Source organism: Pinus tabuliformis, chromosome 2_2, assembly GCF_031772625.1.
Source record: "Pinus tabuliformis cultivar Carrire ecotype Pingquan chromosome 2_2, CPIR1, whole genome shotgun sequence".
In the NCBI taxonomy this organism is placed as follows: Eukaryota; Viridiplantae; Streptophyta; class Pinopsida; order Pinales; family Pinaceae; genus Pinus; species Pinus tabuliformis.
This window is the reverse complement of record NC_142300.1, coordinates 1,215,046,281-1,215,054,080: the sequence shown is the minus strand read 5'-3', so window position 1 is coordinate 1,215,054,080 and position 7,800 is coordinate 1,215,046,281.

The following is a 7,800-nucleotide window of genomic DNA, read 5'->3' as shown; positions in this document are numbered from 1 at the left end:
GATGCAAATGGGTCTTCAAGCTGAAACGGGGTGTGAATGATACGGAAGACAGGTACAAAGCGAGACTGGTTGCAAAAGGGTTTTCTCAGAAAGCTGGCATAGATTTTCATGAGATATTTTCACCAGTGGTTAAAATTGTTTCAATTAGAATTGTGTTAGCATTAGTGGCTTTGTTTGATTTGGAGTTGCAGCAGTTAGATGTTAAGACTGCATTTCTACATGGTGATTTAGATGAGGAAATATATATGGAACAACCGGAAGGGTTTGTTCAGCATCGCAATGCGAAATTTGTCTGCAGGCTCAAGAAGTCATTATATGGCCTGAAGCAGTCGCCTCGGCAGTGGTATAAGAAGTTTGATTCTTTCATGTTGAGTCAGAAATATGTAAGAAGTGAATATGATCATTGTGTGTATTTTAAGCAGTTAAATAATGGCATGTTCATTATCTTAGTGTTATATGTTGATGATATGCTTTTAGCAAGCAAAAGCATTGAAGAAATCAACAGGTTGAAGACTCAGATGGCAAGGACGTTTGATATGAAAGATCTAGGAGCCGCAAGACAGATTTTGGGCATGGAGATTTTCAGAGACAGGAGTAATGGTAAGCTGTGGCTATCACAACAGAAGTATGTTGAGAAAATACTTTTGAGGTTTGGTATGAACAATGTGAAGCCTGTGTCGATCCCTTTAGCTTCCCATTTTAAGCTTTCTTCGAGTTTATGTCCTAATACAGATGAAGAAAAGGATTATATGTCTCGAATTCCTTATGCCAATGTAGTAGGATGTTTGATGTATGCGATGGTGTGTACGCGACCAGATATTTCTCATGCAGTTGGGGTTGTCAGCAGGTACATGGCAAATCCGGGTAAAGAACACTGGTCAGTAGTAAAATGGGTGCTTCGGTACTTGAGAGGCACAAGTAGTTATTGTATTTCTTACAATAAGAGTAGTGAATTTGTTTGCGGATATGTTGATTCCGATTTTGCAGGTGATTTGGATAAGAGAAGATCAACTTCAGGGTACGTCTTTACTCTTGCAGGTGGAGCTATAAGCTGGATGTCAAAGCTACAGAACATTGTTGCTTTGTCCACTACTGCAGCAGAATACATTGCTGCTTCTCATGCCTACAAATAGGCAGTTTGGTTGAAAGGTTTGCTTGGTGAGTTTGGTAGGTTACAGGATAACATCAGGTTACTTTGTGACAGTCAAAGTGCAATACATTTGGCTAAGAATCCGGCCTATCATAGTAAGTCAAAGCATATTCCAATCAAATATCATTTTGTAAGACAGGTTATCACTGAAAGGGGAGTTTCTCTTGAAAAGGTGCATACAAAGGAGAACTGTGCAGACATGTTCACGAAACCAGTTTTGTTGGAGAAGCTACGCTGGTGTTTGGCTTCTCTTGGCTTGAAGAAAAGATAAAATAATAATAACAGGGCATCAGGCGAATTGTTGTCAAGGTGGAGATTGTTGAGATTTTTTGTTTTAGTCAAATAGGCAAAAATCTCTGAAGGATGACAACAATAGGGATTCAGTTCCTAGATTAGCTCCAGGTTGTAGGGAGGGAGTTAATGCCTCCTATATTTGATGTGAGGGAGTTATGAGGCTGTTAGATTCTTTATGCTATATAACAGGCAACCATTCGGATGGTTTGCTGGGTGTGTGAGAGTTTTGTGAGGCTTTCATGATGTAATCTCCTGATTTAATTAATAAACTCCTGATGCCTATGTTTGGTGGACGTAGCCCAGATTGGTTGGGTGAACCACGTTAAAAGCTGTGTCTTATGTGCTTGATTGTTTCTGTGTTTATTTAATTTGGCTGTGCACCTGATCCAACAGAATAATATTTTATACACCAATCTTTGCACTCCCAAATTGTTTTTTTCTTGTTTTTGTAACCACGCTGGTGTTAGCAGGGGTGTGCAGTTAATTTCCCATAGTTGGTCTCAATTTGTTCGATGGAGTTGCACGTTGATTCCTTCACTCACTGGATGGACATTGCATCAAATCTTCAACAATGGCTATTGTTGGTTGCTAGTTGTTGGAATTGGTGGCTATTATGCACGCTAGTGGTGCACTATTTAACCTTTTCCTTGTTTCTTATTTTAGTGGTGTAATAAGGACGACTCTACGGTTGCCTTTGACCTTTGGGTGTAAGGCACATGGTCAGAACAATTATGTCATTTCTGGCTTGTGAATGGTTTTGGGTTATCGATTTTGATACTTTTCGGTTTGGATCCTAGATGTATGTTATTTGAAGACTACTGTGTGAAGTTTAGTCAGGTCCAACTCTCTTGTTCCTGGAAAGAATAGGAGAGTTATTTAGCTTTCTTATTGTCTAGAGGAAATATTTGTCTTTCTGTCCTCACTTGTTGCCATGAAATTTCTTAGGCTATGGATGTAATCTTGATGTAATTTCTTTTCGTTGAAATATAAAATGTGTCAGTTTATAACAAAAATTAAAAATAATCATTGATTTATATAAAATTACTAGTATATCACATATAATATATAAAACAATTATTGTCAATTGAGTTTAGTCTGAGAGATTGAGTAGAACCATTTGTAATCCTCTCCACCTAGGTTCAAGTGTTGTAATGTTGACATATTTAAGCTTTAAAATAATTTCAAGTCGATTTTTTATCCTAGTGCTTGGAATAAAGTAAAACCTATTTATTTCTTGAATTCCCAATGCATATTGATCTCCTATATATAAAAAAAATACATCTTTTAAAATCTTAATTTATTAATGATAATATTTTTTTTACTTTACAATCATGTTAATTGGTTGCATGAAATGGAGTTTGAGTTTATATGAAATAATTACTAATTAAGAATAAGAAAGGAATCCTACTAAACATGTGTAATATCTGTCTGTTGATCAGAGAGAAGTTGTTATACTTCTCTGACCAACTCCCTTGAATTTCATTGGGCAACAGAGAAGTTGTTATACTTCTCTGACCAACTCCGTCGAACCTCACAGGGCAAGTGAGATAATGGGATAGATTTCCCATTGCTTGATCCCCTAGGGATTAGTGATTGTTTAAGGAGAATTTACAAGTGCTTACAATATTAACAATAGTATTTACAACAAGAAGTAAAACAATAATTAAAACAAAAATAAATATCCACAAAAATGTAAAATAATGTACAAGAAAACACTATATATAGTAATATCAATAGTCTGAAATTAAAAATCAGACTTAATTAGCATTGTACTAGTCAGTAATTCTAAGCTTTATGACTTCAAAATATTGTATAGCTTATGTTGCACAATTATCATATATAAATTTCAAAAACATATCGCTGATAAGTACAAAAAACCAAGAAGAAATATGCACATAAAATGGAGCATTAAAAAAGGTTAATTTTTATATAATAATATGTGAGTACAACCAATCAAACTTGTGAGTTTTTGCCAAAAAACCCTTGGCCACACTTAATTCTAGAATATCCGCAATGTAATTGAAATAATATACACATATTTTGGAAAGCAATAAATGAGACGATAGCTTCAAAACACCCTCTGAGTAGTCTGATATAATTTTGGACAACTTGCTTTCTTTGCAAAATTAATGGCCATTAGCATTGGTTAAAGAGAAACTAGAGCTTATATTAGCAAATGAATTGCAAAAAATTCAAGATACCTGAAAAAAGTACTAAAAATGATTGAGTGGAGTTGCCTTCAACTTTTTCTTCCCTCAAAGAAAGTGTGATACCACCATTGGATCAACTTCTTTGACTCACAAAAATGAAGTTAAAGGAAATAATGAAAACTGGAAAATGTTTAATGCATCCCTCTCCTCACAATTTTCTCCCCCTACCCTTCATAAACTTCATTCCCTGCCTTGAATTTAGTTGGGAAGTTCAACTACCTAGGTAACTATTTTATTTTATTTCTAATTGTGATGATTAAAAAGTGAGAATGATTTTTCTAAAGGGGAATGTTAAATAATATTTAACTTTCATTATTAAATTTGTGTTTTATTAGGTGGGCCCTCCTAAACTGAAAAACATGCTAAACAATATCCACATAGCTAATAGATTTCTAAGGAGTAGAAAACAAACCATGTGAAAAGTGCATCAAGCTATAACAATAAGTCAAAAAATAAGGTCCCTTTCTAGTTGTGCCTCCAATCCTTATCCAACCTCCTTATGTTTCTCTTCCATTAAAAAAAGGAAAGAGAAATAAATAGATCAACAATAAATATATACTCATTTGCTCAAAATGTGGGCCACATATCATAGATTTCTCAAAACAAAATATTGTCCAAAAAATCTATGTTGTCCCATGAAAAATATGCATGTGATATTATACCGAAACTGAGTAAAGTGCTGAAAAATACATGTTGTAAATTGAAACATATATTGAAAATGTAATGCTAATGAAAAATAAAATCCATCCTATCATCAAATCTGAAAAAGATAAAAATTTGTACACTAAAAGCCATATTTTCTATGGGAGGCCATCTTCCCTTTAACTGTACTCTTTACCTGTTGCTCCTATCTGTCATGGTGAGCTTGAGAGGTCACAAAATGTGAGGATCCATGGGAAGAGTTAGATTTAGTGGCTTGAGCTTTCTGTTTTCCTTGAGTGACCGTTGGTTGGGGGGATTGAATGACAGAGAGGGATGACTGAGCTATTGACTGAGTAATGGGAATGGCACGTGAAGTGATCGACTTTAGATGTTAGGATGCCTCTATCAAAGGAGGGGCTAGTGGAGGAGGTAGAGAGGCTATGGGCCACCCCTGGATAGGTTGCATAGGTTGAGGTCGTATCATGTTTTTCCAACCATTATTGGCGGGAATGACTATATGTCCTGAGACATGTGGGGATACAAGGATACTAATGCTGGGTTTGTTATGGATAGAGTGTTGAGGATCTTGTAAGATAAGTTGACCAATAAGGTTAACAACCCTAGTTTTCAACAACTATCTCAACTCATCAGAGTCACCATCAAAATGAATAGATAACCTTGACCTTCTATTTCTTCTCAGACCGAAGCCCCTTCCTCTATTTGGTCCCCTCTACTTGGTCCCCTCTACCATAACTGTGACTATCGAGGAAACTCATGTTGTGCAAATAGTATTATCTTAGTAAGCAAAGAAACAATAACCAAAATTAACTTTTACTAAAGTAAGAGTGAAAAGAAAATATTGAAGGAAATATTATACGTGAGAAAGGGAATAGGCTCAATGTGTGCATTGACAAAGTACTATCATCACAAAATGTTGGATGATATAAATTGGCTTGTGATATAAAGATCACATGTAATTTGGTAACGTGTGACTGATATGAAAACCAATTCATTGTACAGGGGTTAGCAATATCACTTTATGATGTAAAGCAATTACATTTACAAACTATCATCAAAAGAATGACCTTTATCGATATGTATCATTTTTTCAAAACATGGACTGAGAGATTTGTCGTTCGACAATTTGAGTAATTTCTTTTGATTTATCATTTCTGCAGGTTGTCAAGGCAAGTTAAATGTATTATAACACATTCTAGGGTATTACTATGGGTCCCCGGGTTGGCCACATGGCTTTAGCATAAATAATTTAAGTCGAATAGGGAGAGGGAATAATACTCCCTAACCCGGTCAACAAAGAATAGAGCTAATGATATAGTCAATTGTGTTCAATTTAGGTTAAAAAAAAGCAGTAGTATTATTTTTTTGTTTCTTGAAAATTATGGAAATTTTGGTAAGATTTTGATAAATTTGGTTGGGATTTTTGTAAATCTAATTTATAGCTGTCAAACTTAAAAGTTATAGGTGTCCCAAAATTTTTTGATGGTGCTAAATCTATTTCTACTATCAAAAACACGATTCAAACACTACTAATGCAAAATTTTTCGATTTTTTTTTACCAACCACTTTTAATAGCCAAATCCCTAGCATCATTCTCGGCCTTGTAGACACTTATTGTATTTGAGGTATTACATTGTCACAATGAAACATGTTATCAATCGACATTTATTTCTACACCAAAGTTACAATATTGCATTTAAATTCACATGAGATTATCTCGGCTAATCTTCAAAATATCAACGTAAGACGTATAATCCAACCACATTAATCGTAGCATAAGAATTGTTTTTTTTTTTACCCTTGAGTTGCTTATATACTTCCTTGCATACCTCCACGTAATTGCCTATATACTTCCATGCATACCTCCAGGTCCACGTATGAAACGGATTGGGGGGTGATCTCCACATCATGCATAATATATCGAACCCCCTTTGATAATCAAGTTGAATGCACAATGACCCTGATGCACTAGCCTCCTCCTTCTTTTATTAATAATATGTCTTCATCTGCCCAATTACTTTGTATAAGTATGTCTTTTCCATCTCTTGAATATGCAAGGAATTTTGTTTATTAACTATGTCCATAATAGAAATCAAGATATTGTATATTCCTTTGCTTAAACCAAAATAGATGACAACTTTTACATTATTCTTAGATATGTGCTTGACCAAGAATAGTGTTCGTTCAGGTATTTGCACGAGTGAATCACATAGAGTGTTGTATTCATCTAGATTTTCTTATGAAACTCATTTAGGTAGGCCCCACCTACTCTTGTTTCAAGTTATTTTTTGTATTTTGTATTTTTGTTTGAGGTTAAATCTTGATTTGTTAAGGAGGAGATATCAATTAGGGAGAATGAAATCACAATGGTTTGCGAAAGTTTATGAGTGTGTCAACACCAATGTTTGTGATAATGATATTAATTTTTAAACCCTGTCTTGGTTATGTAAAGTTTTAAGTTTGAAGTTTTTATTTGGAAAATCTTAAAATCAAATTGTTTAACTCTTAATTTATGACATTAGATGTTGTGACATTAATGGCATTGATAGGAATTTGTATTCTAAATACTAATATATCATTAAGTGATCGATCCAATGAAAACTTTGCAAAATATCTACAACAAGTTAACTATTTCTAATGATTCTTTAAGGGCTTTGATGCAATGTAGTCTTTAATGTTTAGATTAAACTAAATCTCTTTTTAAACATCCAAATGTCAATTACTCCAACCAAATCTATGGCTTAGTCTAATAGGTACATGACTATCACCATTAATGACCACCATAGATCCATCTTAAATACAGATCTAACATGAGCTGAGAGGGATCCAGTTTCTTCATGTGCAATTTTTTTTATGAACTGATATTATTTAAATATTTTGTATAGTTATTTATTTATTTTTATAATTTTTTAAAATGTTTATTTGAGTCGACATGAACAAAATTTCAACTTTGATGACAGACGGAAAAAGTTACACTTTACACTGGGTTGTAGAACGAGCCTCTCGGCTCAACAACAAAGAGGTATATACTATTGTAATTAATAAAAAAAAATCAAACAAAATGCAAGAAACCAATAAATTGTAGAGTGAGTTTGCATACAGAAGGAGCAATGGAGGCTTAGAGGAGATTTTTATGAATAAATTTTGGGAACGAGTTTCTTGAGCTCCATAGTATGTAAAATATCATCGAGATCATCAATGATGGAATATGTGATGACCTCAATAAACAAAACCCCCTTCGTGTTAAATTTAATTTCAATGCAGATATTTAGGCTTCTTTTGAGTTTCCTTGCTAGGGGATAAAAAGGCACTGTCACCTTATTCAAAGCTTCCTATAAAATTTCCATTAAAAGGAAAATGCGTTGCCATTGGACCTATAAAAATACATAATTCATATATGTGTGATAAAACAACTTGGTCTGCATTTGACATCCAAAGATATTATTATATTTGGGCTAACGTTGTTCCATTTCCAAACTCTTCACT